Consider the following 22,017-nt stretch of genomic DNA (forward strand, 5'->3'; position numbering starts at 1 on the left):
CAGTCCTGGATATACCAGGCACTTCTCTGCCACCACCTTTCTTGAGCAGGTATGGACATAAGTACTCTGGGTTCTGGTTTGAACTGTTTAAACTCCTCATCTTGAAAACAGTAAGTACCATATCCTAAAGGGCTGCTGCTGAAGCAGCTAAGTGCATTCACCTTGAGTGATGCATTGTAAGCTAGAGTCACCACATTTCAAGTTGCTTCTCAGCTCAGAGACTGGTTTGTTCATAAATGGTTTTCCATAAAGGTGTGAGCATTTGTGTACTATTTTGCCCCTTAAAATAGTAATAAAGCCTACAGGTATAGTTGGGAAATACTATAACCTCTGCACAGAGAGGTGGCTTTTACCCAAGAACGAGGACAGACTTTTAGTTAGGCCTTGAGCCTTTGATCTTTTTAAAATAGGAGTTTTAATCCTGAGGCTTGTACAGCCTCTTGTAAGAAATAATTCATGAGTGCAACAACATACTCACGTAGAGTAGTGTAGGTCACTGATCTTTGTGAAGGAATTGATCCATCCAAAACTGAATCTTCTGCCTACTGATAAAGAGATGGCAAAAAAACAAAACGCTCAAACTGCTAGATAACAAGTCTATCTTTTGCTTGAATGCAGAAAGAAGAGCTACCCAGGCTGACCATAGCAGTTCAAGCAAAACTGAGATCTGTGCAACAGGAAAATCTACAGTATTTCAGTATCCTTAGAGCATTTTACCGGTGGGATACTGTTACAGCTAACAGTGAAAAATGTCTGATGAACTAGTGCTAAGCCTAGAACACAGTACATGAAGGGGTTTCAAAGAGGTGGCTGACAGTCTGAAAACATCTCACACAGGTTCCTTGGGTGCTTGTGACCCTGTTCCCAGGTCCTGCCTTCCTGGGATACAATGTGGGCTGTGCTCACTCTGCTTTTGAAAATCTAGTCTCAAGTTGAGAGCTGCAGTTGAGGTGCAGTCTTCCTTCACAGCCCAAGTTAAATTCTCAAACAGTAGCCAACAGTTTCCTTGACTGCAGTTACAGACTCTACCAGGTGAGTGCCATCCCCCCTGGGAAAGGGATTAAATGGAGCCTCCAAGCTGCAGGGGACACAACCAGCAGTCCAGCCTTCCGGGAGCTGCCAGATGTTCATCTAGTCAAGGTGTGATTCTTCTGTCCAGGCTGACAACCCTTTGTGTTCTCTCTGGTTGGACCAGTTATGTGATGTGTGTGCCTGACTGGGTTCCAGGCCCAGGTCTGGGGGTCTCCTACCTGCTTCTCGTGCATCATACTGCCTTCCCTGTTCTCTAGGGAGGGCTTCTGCAAGCACAGGAGCTGCTCAGTGCTACTTCTGCTGGAGCACCTTCTCACCCAAGAGATGTCTTCTAGCTCTTCAGTAGCTACTTGGCATTGTAAAAGCTGTTCTCTGGAAAATTAATGTTTTCTTTGGGATAAGACTTCTCAAAAACAGATGTTTGGACTTTTTTCATTACTACTTGGTAGGATTCCCTGTGCATGAGGATTTGTTTGCATGGAACTATTGCAGGGAGGTGGACACAGCCCTGCCCTGGCCCACAGCAGTTCTTCACCCCAGTGCCCTCTGGCAATGTCTGTGTGCTTCCTTCCAGGTGCCTCTCACTGCCCACAGGCATCCTGCTTACTCCAGCCATCCACAAATTGTTCCTCCCACTCAGCCACACACCCTGTGCTTATCTTGACTGTATCTGTGCCTATGTGCAGCAGCTCTTGTTGGGCTTCAGGAGCCAAGTGGGGGGACCCTGTTTTTCCCCACCATAGGGAATGGGATGGGCAGGCACCTTCCACTATTCTGGCCACTAGCCCTTCTGCTCCAGAGACAAGGAACTCTGCTGACTGATGGGAGGTAACTGTTAGGGGTTACAAAGCCTGTCTGCTAGGGAGGGACAGAACTGTTGCTGCTTTTTGGGGAAAGCCTCCAGTTCACCCATTCCTCTTGAGTTTCTGCACATGGAAAATACTTCTAGTCAGCTTCCTGCTGTCTGTACCACATCCTGGTGCCTGTGGTGCCCCTGCAGCAAAATTCTTATAAATGATAGGCAGCTCAGTGATAGCTTCCTTATTTCCTCAAGAAACACAGCAGCAGGTTGTCTTTTGGAGTAGCTTAACATTTTGAATAGAAATCTTGCTTTCTTAATTGCCAGGCTCAGACCGTGTGCCCCTCTAGCCAAAGGATGTGATGTGCAGCCCTTGGCACTAGTTAGTCTTGCCCCCATGAAGCTGATAATGCCCTGAGCTGGAGGCTCGCTCCTCAGGCTAGAAGAGTACTGCCAAATGTTCTTGATTATGCTTGGCAAGTTAGAAATCCAGGAGCTTCTGCAGTGAGCTTTTCACATCTTTTGCACTCTACAGCAAAAGATTATTCCTCTTACAGCAGTGAGCATCTCTATGTTCACTGACTCTGTTTTCAGTAGTATTAATGTATAACAAAGATTTTTCAGATATTCAGTTACTGGCTAATGGAAACAGCAGTTCTGTCTCTACAGACCTGAAGAAACATAGAATGAAGGACCAGTAGTGATGTGGTGGTACAGAATTTGGAAGCTACCCTGGAGTGAAAGGACAGCATAGCACTGACATACTGGGATGGAGAAGGGGGGGAGCTGGGCCAACAGTGGGGAAGCCGAGAAGGGCTTCAGATCCAAGAAAAACAAGATAGAAAAACTCCTGGTACTTGGATCACAGCCCCTTGGGTTTGACACTTTTAATCTCTGATCTTCATATTCCACCTCTTAAAATGGAGATAACACCTCCCAAATCCCAGGGAGGACTCTCGTTATCCCATTATTTATGAAGTACTGTAAGAGCTCTAAATAGGATGTGATGTAGAAGAGTTGTGAAGAAGGTTTCCTTCCTCTGTTTGACAGTACAATGACTGCAAGTGTGATTATCTAAGTCCACAATGAAATCTTTCTTGATAAAGCTGCAGCCAGTCTCAGGGCAGCCATGCTAAATTCTTCTCAAAGAAGGAATTAAACCCAGCTGCACAAAACCACAAAATGCTTCCCTTTGCATGGTGTCCCCCCCCCCCCCGCCAAGAATTTGCTTTTGTAGTGATGTAAAAGCACATTTTAAAATGATCCTTTTCAAACTGGCGTTGCACTGAGCAGTTTGGGGACAGCACCAAAAGTCTGAGCTCACACTTTACTGCTGTCCTCTCCTGTAGGAACATCAAGGCCATGCAAAATGGAAGCTACCATGGATGGGAGAGGGGCTGTTGCTTACGGTTGTAAGCATAGCACTGTAACACTGAACATAAAGGTAAATGCAATGTAATTGTCAATTACTCAATCAGTTGATTGCAACACACTGAAGCAATAATGGGCTGAACTGTGGCAAGGGAGCATACTTCCTCCCTGCGGCCAGCCCACCCACACCCACCTGGGAACAGCAGGGCAAAGTAAAAACCATACTTGCCCTTTAGGACTGTTCTCCATGTATTTGCTCAGTTGACAGCAGGCAGGCATAGAAAAGGAGGTGCCAAGCAGGGTGAGGAACACCCAACAGGGCTCCTGTGCCTGGACCCAGCTGTGCCAGAGTCAGGAGGCCGCTTTAAAGCTTTGCATTTTATTGTGCAACCCCTGTAGAGGAGCCCCTTATGGTCCTGAAATCCAACTGAGAATTCTGAAGCAGGAATGGCATGAGGCCTAGACCAGACCAGGAGGCAGTTTCAGCTATGGGGATTGGTGCAGCCAGTTCTCTTCCTGTTGCTGCATGTCAGCATGTCCATGCAAATAGTGATATCCATGCAAATACACATATCCATCCATTATAATCCCAGGGGGTATAGTAGCTTTAGGATGTGTTAGTTAAAATAACTGAAGATGCATAAACCATCCCAAACATGTCCTGGACATGTGAATCCAACACACAGAGAAAAAGTGTCAAATAGAAAACCAAGGTCCAGAGTCTGTACTCTAGCATCTTTTAAAAATGTCATCAACAACACACCAAAAAAAAAAAAAAAAGGCTTTGTCTAGACGCTTGTTTCCTAATGCCAAAGCCAGGAGTTATTGCTCCTGTACCTTTCTGGAGACTTTCTGGCTGGGGAATGTTCTCTTTGCAGAGGAAATCCTTTTAACTTTCAGCAGCTCAAGACTCTAATTGGGTGAAATAATAGCCTGGCACTGCCCCAAGCAATATGATTTTTATCTTTTTTGTTGTCTGTAAAAGTCTGGCTAGTTCCAATCTTATGAGTCATGGAGAGAATAAGGATGTCGGACTGCCCTGGTATCCAGGGATGGGCTTCTGGTGAGATGAGCATAAGGTCCTTAGAGGTGACCATAGGGATCTGAGACATCCTTAGCAGAGCTGAGGTAATGCTGCCTGCCCCCTTTCTGCTTTCACCAGGGCTGATACTGTCTTATTGCTGATATGTGCACTTCAAGGTATATTCATTCTCACCAAGTTATTCAGAGGGAGTTTTTTGTTGGCTGCTGCTCTGATTTCTTCAGATGACTCATCTTAGAGTAACTATGGATTCATACTTTCTTTGCCAAATGCTAACTATTCATCAGCTTCAACTAGCATGCTTAGATTTTGGTGGTTTATTAAGCCCAGGAATAAGCCTGATAGAGTAAACACTGGAGCTTTGAACCTTTCTGGATTTTGTTTCTGTATGGTGGATTAAACAAACGGAGGTATTTAGCACAAGTTTCTCTTCCTTGTCCTGGAAAAAAAAAAAGACTTCAAGCTTTAGGGAGCAAAGGAGCAGCCATGGCTTTTTCTGTAAGTACCCTGCCTTCCTTGTGTCTCTGGGGCTGTGCAGTGGTGCACGGCTCTGGCACAGGAGGAGACCCTATGCTCCCTCACGAGGTTGTCTGTATGCCAGGCACAACAGCCTACCCATCTGAGGACAAAGCAGTGGTTTTACTTGGGAGATGCATCCAGCAAAGTGTGTGCAGCAGGGAAGTGTCTCTCAGGTATTGTCTGTCTCATTTGAGATTATTACCAGCTGGTCAAATACAAACAGGACTCTGCTAATCCCAGCCCCAGACCTCCTCCCTGTGTTTTCAGTGGGGCTCCCATGGGGCTGGAGATGCTAGTTTTAGCCTCCAGACTGCAGAGAACTAGAATGACTCTTCATGCATTGCTCTTTCCCACCTCCACATGGAAAATCCAACTGTTCCTGGGGTCTCCACCTCCCAGTGTCCTCTCTGTCCAACTGGGAACTCAATCCACCCTTCATGGTGGTTTGGGGCAGTAGGGAAAGGACCAGAAGCAGGTGGAGGTATGCAAACCAGGGAACTACTCTGTATAGAATACTCTCAGCATACGGGAGTGCAGAATGCTGTGCTGTGCAGGACTAGCTTAAGCTAAACTTAGTCCAGGTTTCCCCCTGAATTCTTGCCTTGTTTGAAGCAAAGTGTCCCAGCAGCAAAACCTCAGTCAAGAAGGAAGCGGTGGTCCTCTATGGACCCTCTGTGGAGGTCCTTGTTCTCTCTCTGCATTAATGGCAGAGATAGAATGCAAGGCCTGACCAGATGCAATAGGAGGCTAAATTTGGGAAAACAACCAAGAAACCAAAGCAAGCTACTGGGATGTGAGTGCAGATATGTCCATGCTGCACTCAGTTTGTGAGCAAGAGGGCCCACATGGCTGTCAGGCTGGCCATGCCATCCTTCACCTGCTGGTTCTCTTGCAGGAGCAGTATTTGATCACCCTCCTCCAAACTGTGCCAATGGGTGCTTTTCCTGCTGCTACCACCATGAAATACCTACCAGGATAGCAGCTTGTACCTGCCTGGGAAGCACCAGCCCCAACAAGATCTTTCCTAGGTCACCACAAGTTAAAGCAGTCCCTAGTGCAGGCAGCATCACAGCCAGTGTCCCAGCTGCTTGTTCAGAACAATCTGCAGACAAGGTGAGCTAGAGCAGCTTGAGTATGGGTGGGCTCTACCACCTTGTGCCAAGGTCTCTGGCACCCCATGCTGGCACTGGCTGGCTGGGTCACTGGAGAATGGTGCAAACGAGTGGGAAGAACAGGCTTCCTAAAGCAGGATGTGATGCTGTTTGGCTTGTGCTGTTCACGTTTGTGAACAGCCCTTCACTGCTCTTGGTCTCCTGTACCAGTGTTGCTTCCCTTGGGGCATTATTTTCCCCTCTCATTTTACTATCTTTACAGCTTGTTTTCCTTCCTGCATCTGCGAGACTGCCTCAAACAAAGCCCTGGCAGACAATCTTATCTTGCAGTACAACCAGTCCTGTTCCTTTCACTACAGTATCTCGTCCGCTCAAACACTTGGCTGGAGCAAGGCTCCTGTTGGGCAGTGCAGCCGCTCCACAGGCACCCTTGCCTGCCAGCGCCAGTGGGTTTGCCCTCTGGCAGGGGCATGGGCAAAGCAATGTCCTAGCAGGGAAGGCAGGTGAATGTAACTGTCCTGACCAAGGCAGTCAGGAAGTCTCATCATGTTTGCTTTGTTTGTGTTGCTGGAGCAAGATAGTGAATTTGGTGGAGCTGCAAGTGAAAGTCTTAGATCTCCAAAAGTTTTTAGAAGCATCGTGGTTCTTGAAAAGTCTATAGGAAGCTGAGTTACTGGGTGCAGCATTTCAAATGGATCCAACTCTCATTATAATCACTGGTGACTTTTGTGCTTTTAAAGGCATTCATATATGGCCTGACCATGACTGTTGATAAGCAAATGCTTAAGATGACCTGCTCTTTAGTGAGAGTTAGAGCCTTTTTCAGTAATTGGTCATCTGTTTTATCAGGTCATTTACCTTTTGTTTCTGAAGTCCAACTGATGCATATTGTTTTACCAGTGAAAGGGGCTAGGGAGACCAGTTCTGTCAAACACTGTGCCTGAATTACAGAGCAGGACCATAAATACTCCTTTATAATAAATATCTTCTCATGTGCTAGGTTTGGATTTATTTTGCTTTGTTGCTATCTCCAGTCCTTTCTAACTTGCATTTCCTGGAGTCTCCATCCAGTGTCCAACACCGGCAGTGAGGGAGCTGTGCAGCTTTTCCTGGCAAGAGGTTTCCACATGGCTTCAGTAGATTCTGGTAGCAGTGGATCCTCCAACACCTGGTGGTATTGCAGTGAGTCCCATGTGCAGGCACCACAGCACCAAAACCTGTAACAATGTAACAGCACAGTCCAGTGCAATCCGAAAGTAACTCAAGGTGTTAAGGAAGAAAAAATGAGCGTTATGTCCCACACTGTACGATCAACTACAGGTAGTGGCTACTGGGGATTTGGTTGGCTTCTGGCATACCTGTTTTTAGGGTTAATTATTCCTTTATTTTAGCGTAAAGCTTAGAAATTTCTGCTGATAAAAGCTGAAACACTGATTTAATCAAATTAATCTACAGGCTGTTGGAGATAACTACCTAGCATGAAGTTTGCAATAGATTATTGGAGCTTGCAATTCTGATACTGCCAGTTGAACAACTACTATTTGCTGAGGTCAAAATTACAAAACAACAGCACTCAATGCATTTTTAACTTTAAAGAAATCTGAATGTAGAACAACAGAATCTGTGCTTGCTCTGTTTGTCGGATTTCTCAATCAACTTTGTCCAATATGCAACTCAAACATCTGGGTTTCCTTTGGCTGTCAGCTGCTGACACCTCATGAAACCCTGACCTTTAGAAATTGCTGCTACAAGCTCTTTTGCCTACTCACAGGGTCCCTCAGAACAGAATTGAATGAAGCTGGATGAAGAGTGGTGCCTCTGATTCTTTGCAGGGAGTGGATCAGATCCTGTAAGTCTGCTTTTAAATGCCACCAAATGAGCCACCAAAACCATTGTGGTTTTCCCACTGTGAAAGGCATTTAAGGCTGAGGTTTTGGCATGCTGAAAGGGTGTCTTATGAGAAGGGGGGGAAAAGAAGGAGCAAGCATGGACCTGCATATGTCCTTTCCCCTCTTCAGCAACCCGCCAGTGGTCCCAGAGCTTTCTGCAGAGCAGGCAGGGACCCATACTCAGTCCCATGGGAACCTGCATTAGCCACCTGTGCTCTGTGCTGTGGAAGTGTTTGGGCCAACTTCATACATGTTTTTGGCTAGAATAGTTCTGCAAAGCACAAACGAATATCCTCACTCTGAAAGCTAGCACTCAGGTGTTGGATTTGACACAGCTTTGTCATTGCATCACATAGATATGCTTTAGAAATGCCCTTCAGATGAGCTGTGTGAATCATTGCCAGATGATGCCTACAGGAAAGAGAAATGCACTTGGTGAGATCTTCCGACGACTGTTTCTCAAAGATAGACAAAAAGTCTGGCTGTGCGGTTTACAGAGAGAAAACAGTTTTGCTTGTCTTGTGAAGCCACAGGTAAAAAGGGATACTGTGCCTTATACAAACGAGATTTTTTTCTTATGACCATGCTTATGAAAGCAAAGAAAGACCCTGGTATTCCCCCTGGGAGTAACTCCCTTAAGCCACACCGCCCTGATGTGAGAAGCGTACCACCACAAGGTGAGCCTCAGTGTGTCTGCAGGGTCACTTGTGCCACTGTCCTTATAAAGGGACCTGACAAAGGGTGCCAGAGACCCTTGCCTGTCCCAGGCTTTTTCTGTATCAGAATTACGTAATGGTAGGGTTGGAAGGGACCTCTGGAGAGCATCTAGTCCAACCTTCCTGCTGTTGCAGGTATGTCTAGATCAAGTTGCACAGGAACACATCCAGGTGGGTTTTGAAAGTTTCCAGAGAAGGATGGAGGGGATGTGCTTCCCGTGTATCCAGAGGCTGGAGGAGACCATCTGTCTCTGCACCTAACCACTGCGCAGACTGAAAAACTTGGTCTTTCCCATTTACATGGGGATTAGTCACATCAGGGCTTGGATGTTGCAATTTCGATGGTGTAATCCTGCCATGTCTTTGGTAACTCTGAGTCTTCTCAGTCAAGATGGGAAACAGTTTAAATGTCTAATGTGAAAAGCAGGAACATCTACAAAGGTGAGTATGAAAGTCGTTTAGGATGAGTTAATGTGTCATAAAGAAACAAGAAAAGAAGTGGTGCATAGGTGATTTTCATTGCAGACCACTTTGAACTGTGAAATTCTTGATAAAAATAATCCTTATGCAATTCTACTTTGACATGAAATCTCTGGGGAAACACAGTCATAACAGAAGAAGATAAAAAGATAAACTACTCCTGATCCTGTTCAATGTACCATGTACATATTTTAATCTTTCCAGGTTTCCATAATCTCTTTGCACTAGTTTGGATGCTGCAGAAACCATGGGTTTGCTTTGGCTGGTGATCGAGCAGAGCTGGGATGTCATGCTGCCAGCAACCCGCTGAAGTCCCAGGAGACAAGCTGCCAGAGGCAGCCTGTGGGGACCGTGGCTCTTGCAAGTCATGACACACAAAATGTGAAATGAGCTGTCAGCACTGGGAACATCCCAGCCCCCCACCATAGTTATATGAAACACAAATAAGTGGTGAAGGGTGGGTGTCTGACTGTGAACAGATTGCAAGGGTACACGCAAACAAGACGCATTCCACTCGATCAAGGTGTAATTCTTGTCCTGTAGTGGCTTGGTTTGGCTTCTTGATTCAACCACCAAAACTGCATGTGAAACAAAACATCACCTTTTTCATGCTGTGCAGGCTACCAAAAACACAGAGAACTTACCCTGGTCTGTTTTGTTTGTGTCACATCCTGCTGTCCTTAAGTTTCTGTTAAAGCATGTCATAGATGATGTTAGGGGGATTTCCCTTCAGCCTTTAATAGCAGACGTTATTTCTCACTGTCTACAGATTTTGTTGCTGTTGCACTATGGAGGGAAAGAAAATGCTTTGCCTAAATATTTGTGAAACTCTCTGTCTTATACCAAACATTCCTGAGCTTTCACACAAGTGGACTGCTGACCTGAGGAGGAGGCAGGTGCGCGAGCAGCCAGACAGCCTAGGGACTGTGGAAGGTGCTGCTGGGCAGAGGGGGAGGAGGGGAAAAGTCCTGCCAGGCTGAGAGATGCTTTTGAATGCTGGTTTCATCTGATATGATTTCATAAAGCTAACATTTAAGGGTCAGATGATGTGATATGCTGCCTTCAGACATTGCATACACAAGCCCAGCCCACTGTTGAGACAAAAGTGGCTTTAAGCCCCGTCTATCCATCTATCTGATCCATCTGTCTGCCTTTTGCCAGTTGGCACGAAAGGTTCTTTTATCTGAAACTATTTCCAGCTATTTCTTCTTTCAGAAACTCCAAAGCGTTTGCATGACTTGAAATAGTCATTTCCAGCGTTTTTGGCTGGGCAGCGTTCAGGCTTCAGATTTTACCGCAGGTATTTGAATATGTTCCTTTGCTTTTGGAAGGGCTGTTGCAGCAGGTATCTTTCATAGGAAGGGTATGTCTTCTGTTCAAAGTATTCATCATTTTCTCATGTTATTTTTGATACCTCCTTAGAAATTGCAGGTTGGCAGTGTGTTACGTATGGCAAGCCGAGTCGGAAGCATGCGCAAGCACTCATGCATGATAGACCTCAAATAAAAATGGGTAGATGTGCCAGGAAGTGAGTAGCATCTTGGTGTGGCTGCATCTCTCTGGGGCTTGCTGTGGGTCTGGGGTTTGTGGATACTCTGTTTGAAACTGTAGAGGCCAGCAGGTGTGAAGCCTAGAGTAAGATCTAGGGAATGAGATGAAGCTTCTAGGGCTGGAGAGAGGATCCTTTCATTGTTTTTTTGTGTGCCTGCCTATGAGACACTGGTTATATTTAATCCAGAGCAGTTATTTTCAAATGACATTTTTTATGCTGTTCAGCCCAAGCATACAAAAATAACATTTGAACTCTGCTCCCCCAAAAAAGTAGAAAAAAAGGCAAAATAAAGGAGTTTTAGGTAGTAATGCTACTCCTGGAGCACTGGAGTGAGCAGTGATTATTATTACATTTCCTTATGGTGATACCCGAGCTACTGTACATTCAGTTTTTCAGGGGTAGCTTTGGTATGTCTCAGTGGAAGGAAGTTGCGATGTGGATCGTATCTTACTTGCTTCAGGGAGCTTTGAATAACATGCGCTTCCCTTCATGCTGAACAGCAGCCACATAAGGGAGCCAATCCTGAAAATTGTCCTGTGCCTCATGGTTACACTGGATGGATGGACAGTGGCATAAAGTGGAGAACTTCATCTACCTGCTGGAGAAGTGTTTGATGCAAAGTCAAGGCTGTTGTCTACTGTGTGCCATCTAGCTTAAAAAGAAAATCTTTGTTTTCTTTTCTTTTTTTCTTGACAATGTAGCAATAGGTGGCCAGATCACAGGGTCTCAAAGGAGTGTTCTGGCTGAAAAAAATTGCTTCAGAATTTGGGCTAGCATAACTTTAAGATAAAAGTTTTTACATAATCACTAATTCACAGTCACAGTTGCTTTGGCTTCTGTCATTATCATTCTGAAGTTATTTTTTTCATGCTGGGAGTTGGATTTTTCTGGCACTGCATCTCTTTTCAGCAATGTATAGACCACAACTGTTGACAACTGGAGTCAGATCCCATGTTTCTTGACCCTGGCTGTAGCTTGTGTTTTCTGGCACTGCTTTAAAGTCTCCCATCTGCACTTGTCTCCTGATGACCAGCGGCGGATCTTCAGCTGCATGAGAAATGCCTGATGTTATCCTGTTGTTCTCGCACTCCTCCAATCCTGTTTCTTGGGCCAGGCTGTGAGCTCAGTCCTGTGCCAGCTGTCCAGCCCGTGCCTGTTCCTGGATAGAGCCTTATCAGGGCTTGTTGTGGCTGCACTCCTGTCCCTTTGTAGCCCTCCCCTGTGTTTAGTGGAAGGCCCATTAACTTTGTGCATTTTAGAGGGGCAGAAATGGTGCTCTGCTGCTTCTCCTGTTTTTCAGTCCCCTTTGCTTTTCTGTGAAATACTCCCCTTTCCCCCTGCCTCTGTTCTAGATGGGATGTGTAGCAGATTGCATCTGCATCCTTCAGCTGCTGAGAGCTAGAGGGAGAGCTTTTTGTGTGTCTCTACCTGCCTCTCATCTCCATTGGGCTATTTTTTTCCAAGCCTGGTGACAGTTGTCCCCTATCAAGCTTGCTCGCAAGATACTGCTGTTTGAATGATTATACCTAATTTAGGCTCAGATTTGTTCTGACTTGGCTTACCAAGACTATGAGTTTTTAAGGGATGTGGGCTGTTTGGTAACAAACAGGTGTCCTTTCTCAGCTAGGAGGATGGATATTTCTCTGATCTTACTCTGTAGTTTGACATGTGCACATTGTACTTGACAAATTAACAGTATGTTCGTTCCTCCACCACAGCTTGTTTGAGTTTGTTTATTTTGTTATTTTTGTTATATTCAGTTTCAATTGTTATTTTCGGATTTGTTTTCCAGGCCTCTTTCCTTTCTTTTTGCTCAGCTTAAAGGAACCCTTTTTTGAGCTTTATGGTAATAAGGGGGAAAAGTACTATTACCGTTGAGTACTTCAAGCCTTTTTATTGTGTCTCACCAGACAGGGCATGTGGGAGTTTGCACATGCATGTTCTTTCCCTGTCCTCATTCAGCTGTGAGCTTACTTTCATCTTCCTACACCTCTCATCACATTGAAGGTTTACCTGGCTCTCAGGGTTTCCATTACCCACCATACCACAGCTGATATGATGCAGCTGTCTTCCACCCATCAAGCTTTCTGCTGTCATTCACTGACTGCCAACCAGCAAAGCAACATTACCTCAGGCTGGGAAATTACTGGGTATTACTCCCTTCCGGAGCCCTGATACCACTGGCAGCAGCACTGGTGGTTGGGCATGTAGTCCTCCCTCGCTTAGGAGGGAAGCAGCATCCCAGCCTGGCTACATTTCACAGAAAGGCATTTTTCAGCTGCTCTCCTTTCCTGCCTGATGGTGCCCCGCTGGTTTCCATGGTATTTGTCATTGTGTAGGGGGTGGCAATTTCAGTGTCCTGGCAGCTTTCCAGGCTGCCTCTGCATAAAATCCTGTACAGTTTCAAGCTTATATGTATTTTTTTTCTTATTTTCCCTTCATCCTACAGAGCTGCTGTGTGCTTTTAAGCAGCTAAGCTATTCCATCCTTTGCTTATCTCACAGGCACAGTGTGAGGTTGTGCCCTTCCTCACTGGCAAGTTGCTTTCAGATCATCCGATGAAAGGTTTGCTATAAAGGCAAAGAACGATCGATCATAGCCATGCAAATGCTCTGATTTCCAGGGGATGGTACAGAGCACCCTACTAAAACAATAACAAAGTCCCAACAATGAGAAGCTGATTCTTGGAGCTGAACTTAAATGAAACAGCATCTCTATTTCCTTCCATCCTGTTATGTAAGGGCTCCTTCCATGTTTTCAGCTAGCCTCTAAGAGCTGCTGTACCCTCACAGGAGGTTGGTAGCTACTGGAGCTAGCCCAGCTACACATTTGTAATGGTAATGCAGAAAAACATCAGAAAATCTTTCTTGTTAAAGATAAGGTCTAATTCTTGACAATCCTGTTTTGTTTCAAAACCAAAACAAACCAGGGCTTTGCCCTAAGCAACAGTTGGAGTGAGCTGACCATACAGCTGGTCTCTGCTTCATACAGACTTTCATAATAGTCTTTAGTCTCATTTTTTGGAAGCGAGTCATTGCTGCTCTTTGAGCTGAATGAACTCTGATCAGGCTTGGACCTCTATGCATCAGGGTGAAAAAATACCTCTCATCTGAGCTGCAGGAGGCCAGAGGAGTGAGAGAGGGAGGGTGCTATGTTTCGATATGCACAAAGCAGCCTCTGTTCCATTTGATTTGGGAAGGGTTATTAAACAGTGACCTTCTCAGCTAAAGATGTAGGTCTGTTATCTGTGTCTTCGGCTGTTTTGAATTTTTTTCAGGCTCTGTTTCATCTGAGGGTAAGATACATTTGCTAACCCAAGCAGACTGAAAGACTCTGCTGTTGAGATGGGGTTAACAGCCCTGAGTTGAAGGAAGATGCTTTTTTGGTGTGCTAAGGGGAAAGGGGCTGTGAACTGCAACATGTATTAACTATTTGTATCTGCAGAAACCATAGGAGAAGATAAAACAGTAGTAGCAGCTGTCCCTAGAATTATTTGTGCTTGTTTGGCTCCAAAGCTTTCTGCCCAGCTGGCTGGAGGTCACTGCAAGTGGTGATAAGTATTTGCCAAACACCAAGAAGATGGGACAAGGTCAGAAGTTCTTCTGGTAGCAAAAAAGACCGTGTTTAGCAAACATAGCTATCTCGGATTGGGGCGAGAGATTTCATCAACAAAACATGAAAGGGAGGTCTAAACACTAGCAGAGGACAGGAGCAATCTGCTTTACAGCTTTTGGCTAAGCTGAGAGAAACAGGGGACTTACTGTTTCCTTCTGAGCCAAGAATTATCTGCCAGCCTGCCCCAGGGACCTGCTCCTGTGGCCAGGCGCTGAGGAGCTGTTGGGCCTTATCTAGTTGCATCTAAGCTCAGCAATGTTGGGGTGGCTGGCCACAGGAGCCTTATGTCCCTCAGAGATGTTGCTGCCACCTCCCTGTCCCATCTCTGTGTCTGTATCTGTCGGGGCCAGGCCAAAGAAGCAGGGCAGGTGTGGGCTGTAGAGAAGTGTAGCCCAGCTATGCCTCTGCAACAGTTTTAAGTGCCTGAACTTGGTTATCCAAACTTGGAAGCATTTGAAGCAGTGCTTTGTGATTGGCAGACCTTTGCTGGGCAGATATGGAGCTCTGGCCCAGTGTGGCACTGTTCAAGGGGGCAGCCTAAAGGCTGGGAGGGGCTGTAGGCACTCATGTCTTCTGTTAGGGTGGCTGAGAGCAGTGTATGCCCATGCCTTGCCCAGGGTCCACATGCATGGATGTCACCCTGGGTGGGAAGGTGAAAGCTGAGGACTAGTTTCCCTCAGTTCAAGCATCAGCCTAGGCTTCTTCCTCAGGAGGTTGAGGTGGGCCCGAAACCATGGCAAGGGAGCTGAGGAAGTGCCTGGGAAGGATGAAGGCTTTGAGGGAGGGCAGGCTGGGGATCAAGAAAAGGAGGAGAGGATGGGGTCTGCCTTGAGGGAGAAAGGGGGTTCATGGGACACTGGAGTGAAGATTGTGTGGTGGCCCAAGAGAGTTGGGGGAGTGACTGACAGGGCTGCCAGCAGGTCACATCTGCGTGCTGGCTTCTGCAGGGACCAGCTTTTCTCCATCCAACACCATCTGTTGCATGTGCTAATCTTTAACCTTTCCAAGCACATAGCTGCATTGACAACCTCATATCCTAGGATGTCTGAAAGATTTAAAGTGTCCACCATTGCTACCCTGACTTAACATGCTTTGCTTTACAGGCACAGATGGGACATCTCCTGTGGGAGGACTTCTGGGCAGGTAGACCAGCACCTTCTTGTAAAGGCAAAATTATGGGGTTTTGACCTGTTCTCTACAGCCATGGGATTCCTCCTATTGCTCTACTTCCATTTGCTTGTACCGCTGATGGGAGGACTGGGAATGACAGCGTCTTTCCTGCTTTTGATGAGTTTTCATCTGTAGAAAAACTATACTTTCCTTTTGAAATGAAGGGCAGCTTTCCAACCTGGTTGATTCTGTGAAAAGCAGCCATTATAGACTCCTTTTCTTTTAGAAGTCTCTGCTCGCTTGTCCCTCCATACTTATTTATACCTGTGCCATTTAATCAGAAATTGCAAGCAGAGGTAGAGGTTTCCTGGAATCTGAGGGCTGTCTGTGTCACCTAAGCCTTGCATGGTCTGTTTTGGGCTCTGGAAATGGCCTTGGGAGTCCTGCTTCTAATTTGTGTCCCAAAGCTTTTTAGGTCTCTGCAATTTCAAATGGTTGGTACTGTGGGGTGAAGGGAGTGGTTGTGCCCTCAATGCACAAAGGCCTGGTGCCAGTGGCTGGAGTTGGTGATCTAGCCTGTATCACTTCGACAAGAGGATTCCTCATGGATGTTTTGGAGCAGTTAGTTGAGTTTGTTTCCAAATCTATCTGTCAGAGAGAGGTAAGCAGGCTGTATAGAGATAGTGAGGGAACATTCTTCACCAATGAAAATAAATTTCAAAACCCATCAGGCAACAGATGTCCTGTTACAGGCAGAAGCATAGGGATAAAGATCTCCTGTTTGAACAGTAAAAGGTAACAATTTTACTTTCTCCAGGTGATGTTCCTTGAGCTGGCCACGTGCAGCACAGGAATGCTGAGCAGATACTTTCAGAGCAGCACCTTTTTTTGCAAGCAGTGGCTCTGAGAGAGGTCAGCCCTCTGCCATCATGCTTACAGTGGCAGCAAGCCTGGAGTAAAAGACACCTCATTTCAAACTCCCTTTTGACTGTTTTTGCCTTTGCAAGAGAAGACAAAACCTGCGGAAGTTCTGCTGTTGGGTCACTACTGGATGCATCCTTTCTCATTGTAAAGGGGAACTGCTGTAAGAAGCCTGAGTAAAAGCTGTTCCCTCAGTGCTGCTGATGGCTCCTTGAAGAGGAAATAGGGAGAGACCAATGAGCCAGGTAACAGCAAAGGCTGAGGGCTGCACTGCAGCTGCTGAAAAATGTGAAGAGGATATGTGCCCTGTTATGCCAAATAACTGTCCAAAACAGCAGCCTCAGAGGAGAATCACAGCTGCAAAGGATCTGCCAAAGAAAGGATGAAAAAAGGCAGGGAAAAAATACAGCCTGGACTGTGCCCTCATTCCCACCAACACTCCAGGCCTGGCAGGTAGCAATGGTGTCAGTGCCATGGAAGGGGTACTCCAGCAAACGGAGCAACACCAAGGTTTCACACCTCCAAGGCCTAGTGTCATGCAGTGGCAAATGGTGCCACCATGCAGGCTGTTTGGGGAGTTGTTACATGCATGGCTGGTTTGCCATTAAAATTTGTAATTTAAAATAACGAGTAATGACTGCATTTAGTAGATACTACTTCTTTCATTTAGATGAACATCTGATGCTTGTCAAGTTGGTATGAAGTTCAAGGATGGCCAACAATGAACAGAGGCTGCTTCCTCCATACCTCTGCCATGGCAAGCTCAGTACAGATCCACCAAGGCTTTATCAGAGGCCTTCACTTTGTTCTCAAAGGTGTTTTTATTAGCTTTCTGCTAAAAATATTGAGTTGATTGGAGAAATAATTTTACATCTGATCATCTGTGAGAAATTAGAGAATGAAAAGATAGTTTTTTGAAAAACTGGCTTGCACTGCCAGCTACCTTGTATAGTGAGTGATTAAAAAACCTCAAACAACAACATTCAAAACCAGAAGGAAAAAGGAAGGTAACAGTAAGAAGAAAGCCCATGAGAGATTTCATGAGCTCTTTTCCCAGACACCTGTCATGAGCATGAGAAGGCTCAGGCCAGTCTTGGGAATGAAACCCTGCAGGTCTGTGGCAATGACATGCCCCTCTGCTATGGACCAGAAGATGATACTAACACAACTCATTACATTTCTATTTCTGAGTAAGTCCGTTGTTGGATTTGATGAGTAAGTGATGTTTTGAACTGATAAACACTGTGCAGCAAACTTCCCATTTCATGGTGTGATGAACAAGCCAAGGGTTTCAGGCAAGCTGTAAAAGGCATTTAACGTATTATTTCAGATTTAATTCAAGTGGGAGGCAGTTCTCAGAGCTAGCTTGAAAGTTTCTGTCACTTCCACCCCCAAAATGGAGATAAGGCTTCCAAAGACTCAGCAGTGTTATCTCTAAAGCAAGACAGTGACTGCTACATTGTTGGTAGTTTATTATCACAGGGAAAAAGTGTGTGCTATGAAATGTAAAAACACCTATGAACTTTTCCACAGCTAATCCATTTAGATACAAATTATTCCTTTTGCATATTTATCCCGCAGTGTGTGTCTTACTCTTCCTTCTGCTCCCTGAGTACCAAAGTCTTGCCTGCCCATGTTTACCTGCTTATGTTTCCAGGCCAGGACCCTTGCATCTTTGAACATGCAATTACGGACTTCCCATAGGAAACCACTTGCTATACCAAAACCAGGGAGTGTGAGATCAGCATAAAATAAGATTAATCTGAAAAAATATCTTTCTAGGGACTGTCACAAAGTAATGCAATTAATTTTTGCATTGAATTAAAGTCTCTCATCAAAAGATAAAGTTGCCACAAAACTTCTTTTCCAATATAGCATGATGATGTCAAAAACTATCAGGACTTTGTTGCAGAGTATGATTCGCCTCGCAGTAGATTACACAGCAACATGGTAGAGTTAGAAAAACCTAGGTTTGAAAACACTTACTAGTTTGTACTTGACAATGTTAATTTTTTTTCAAAGGCTTGACAGTTGGTGCTCTTTTCTGTGCCTCAAAGAAAATTGAAGCTTTAACAGCCCTCAGCCAGGCTTTTATGAGTCTAAAGGCCAAAAGTAATGTCTGGCACAGATTATTTAACTAGACTAAAAGGGAAACGATTTCCCTGTGAGGCAAGGAATTTGATTTACTATTTCCTTAGGGCTATTGGTAGAATTGTAAGCATGAGAGCCTGCTCTGGTATGTGATGCCACAGGAGGCATTGCCAGTCTTGCATCTTGGCAGGACAGACTGATAGTCACAGATAGCGCTTTTTCTGCCTGTCAGAAGGAACAGAAAGGACACAAAGGACTTTTTTCCCCAGAGGACTTTTCTGGGGTTTCAGTCACAGTTTGGTGTCTCTGTCCCTCTTTTATGGAATCTGTTTTCCCAAGGTGAAGCCAAGCCTTTGAAAAGGAGCAGAAACCAAGAATAATTCAGACAAGGTGAGAGTGATGCTATTAGGTTGTGGGAAGGCTCTCTAGGGCAAGATGCCTTTCCCTCTTCCCAATGAAACATGTCCATGCTGAAGAAAAGTACTTCTGGATCCAGGTTGTTTCTGAAGTCCCAAGAAGATTAAGCATTTTGCCTTCTCATTCCACATGCCGACTTCCCTGTAGCTATGATCTTCCCACTGCCGCTCTTGTTATCCTGACCTGTAACTCCAAGGGGACTTAAGGGGTGTGTTAATGCCTCTGTGCAACACCCCAACTGGACACTGATGGGAACATCCGTATGAAATAAGTAGCTGAATACTTACGAGGGTAATGACATTGGTGTGTGGTTACTTGTTTGGCTGCACTGGCTGAAGCTTCAGATGCTAACTCAGCAGACTGTAGACACCATTGTCTTTTCAGTTTGTGCTGGCTGCAATTCAGGATGTTAATAATAATCTAGTGAGCTCTATGTAACTTGGATCGTGGCTATCAGAAACCACTTCTCTCTCCACATACTGTTATAGGAGGTGAGATCGGGTAGATGATCCTGCTGACAGTTCCCTTATTTAGCAATGAGTGGCAGGCATTCACAGTGGAGACCTGTACCCAGTCTGTTATTTATTACCCTATTACTTAAGATCCAGAATGGGTGTACTTATTTGTAGAAAAGTCTGTGAACATTGTGATTGCTGTTCTAACATATGCTTGTGCATTGAAGTCAGTGCTAGAGGGGCACTTTGTTTTTTAAATTAGGAACAAAACATCCCCTAAAAGCTAAGCACTGGGCCATCTTATTATCCTCTTTCCTCAACATGACAGCATTGAGAGAACACTCTGGCCAAGCTGAGGGGCAGCCAAATATAATTTATGGCTTGTTTTAAACTGATTTGTTGACTTCATGAAAGCCCTGTCAAAAAGAATAGTCCCCTGAGTCCTAACAATGATAACAGTTGCGTCAGTGCTGAAAAACTCTTGGATAACAGTAAGCCTATCCTGTGAAATCTTTTTAAAGTGCCTGAACACTCCTACAGCTGTGTGGAGAAACTGGGGTTGGACCCCTGTCCCTGCCAGCTCCAGAGAAACTGAAGTCGAGCACCTCCAGCTCTGCAGCCTGGCATCAGTATGTAAACAGGAGCCCTTTAAAGCCTTCACAATCATGCTGGACTAGGAAGGACCTGGCTCTTGAGGAGAAGGTCTTTAGCAAAATTCAAAATGAATCAGGGAAGGAGGAGAAAGTCTTACAAACTGCTGGGATTGCAAGTTTGGGAGATTAGTCCAAGGTCCTGACACAAGCTAAGGCAAAGTAGATCAACAGCCTCATGGCCTTCGCATGAGTGTGTTCTTGATCAGGGTCTGGGTTTTTGTGAAACTGAGAGGAAATAATTATATTAAAAACAGTGTCATTTTGATACATGTCCTCAGCAAAGACAGGAATTTCCTTTTACCACCTGAACAGTGCAAGTGCAGTGCAAGCCACACCGTCAACTTCTGCGAACAAAGCAGATCTCACTTCTTTCATTGGTACGTACATCTGGGCAGAAGATACAGTGCATAGTTTGGTGTATTTGTTGATCCAGAAAAGAACATTGGAGTTTGGTCCCACAAATAATACTCAGTTGTTGAATTGTTTTTTCCTCTCTTGGAGATAAACTATTCTGTTTATAGTTGGGGGTATGGGTGTGTTCCTTAGTTTCGCTTTTTTTTTTCTTCTAAAGGTTATTTTTTGATAGTTCACATTCCACAAATAACAGGAAGGAGAGTGGTTAACATGTCGTTGCAGTTCTGGAAAGTGGCAATACAAACTACAATCAAGGATTCTGTATTTCATTGTCTGTCACCAGTCTCTATGTTACATCTGCATGGACTGGAAAATACTGCAACAAACTTTTAAAACACTTTTATAATTATCAGTTACAAAAACTTGGCTTGACCTCAGGAATCATAGAATGCATTGCTGTGTAAGGGACCTCTAGAGGTCATTTAGTTCAACTCCACCTGGCAGTCAACAGGGACATTCCCAACTAGATCAGGTTGCTCAGAGCCTTGTCAACCCTGACCCTGAATGTCTCCAGGTATGGGCCCTCCACCACCTTCCTGGGCAACCTGTTCTAGTGTGATACTAAAGAACTTCTTTGTACTGTCCAGTTTAAATCTACCCTTCTCTAGTTTAAAACCATTGTCCTTCATCCTATTGCTACATGCCTTGTAAACACTTCCCCATAAGCTTTCATGTAGGCCCCTTTCAGGTACTGGAAGACCACTATAAATGTCTCCTGGAAGCCTTCTCTTCTCCACATTGGACAACACCAACCTTCTCAACGTGTTTTCATAGAAGAGGTGATCCAGCCTTCTGATCATTTTTGTGGCCCTCCTCTAGCTTCTCTCCACCAAGTCCATGTCCTTCTAGTGTTGAAAGCCCCAGAGCCAGACACAGTACTCCAGGTGATTACAGCTATCTCACCTGTTAGAGCTTGTGAAGAATAGATGTACGGACAAACCTTTTATTATTGTTAAAATTGTAACTCTGATTTGTAACTGTATCATTTTATGTAGTAGCATCTAGTATTTTGAGGTGTGGATTTTTGAACTTGTATTTTGTGCCCCATTCTTGAAACTAGTGAATGAATGTAGGCACAGGGAAGCATTTTCTATAATCAACCCCTTGGACAAACCTGGATATGAATGTACCTTCCTTCTGCAGAATGTTTTCAACCCTTTTCTACAGTATACTCAATCTTGCTAGGCCAAAACATCGGACACTGCATTCCAGTCACAGTTCCCCTGTCACTGCTGATTTCAAGTATTTCTTTGGTTCTGTGCAACTGAGCAAAAGGCCAAAGCATACAAACAGTTCTGGAAGTTGTCTTTACCTTTGTTTTGAAATCACAAAATCTCTTTAAGAGGCAGATTATAGTGTTCCTTGGGAGAGTTAGGTGGCTGAAGCCGCATGAGGAGGGTGGATTTTCCCGGGTTCACTATGGAGAAAGAAGTAGGTAGCATTAGCAGAGCTTGTAGTGGAGCCCAACACAGGCTTGAAGTACAGAACAAGGCAGAAGCTCTGGAGTTTTTGAAAAGAATGCCATGGAGTCCAAAGCTGATGCAATCTCGAGGACTGCAAAAGACTTTTTGTTAAACGCGGGGTTGTTTCGTGATTCTTGGGCTCACGTTTCCTGGCCGACAGGCTGTCAGACGCTTTTTTCTGCAGGCTGCCAGGGAGCGGCCGCTTGCCCCCCCCCCGGCCTTCCCGGGAAGGTCTGTCAAAGCCTTCAGCCGGGCCTATCTCACAAAGCCACCCATTGCCTCCAGCTCCCGTTACAGTGTCTTCTGCCTTACCGGCGCAACCAGAGGCGCAACCAGAGGCCCAGCCAGCACCTAAGCCACCCCACC

The sequence above is a fragment of the Indicator indicator genome, chromosome 5, assembly GCF_027791375.1.
Source record: "Indicator indicator isolate 239-I01 chromosome 5, UM_Iind_1.1, whole genome shotgun sequence".
Taxonomy (NCBI): domain Eukaryota; kingdom Metazoa; phylum Chordata; class Aves; order Piciformes; family Indicatoridae; genus Indicator; species Indicator indicator.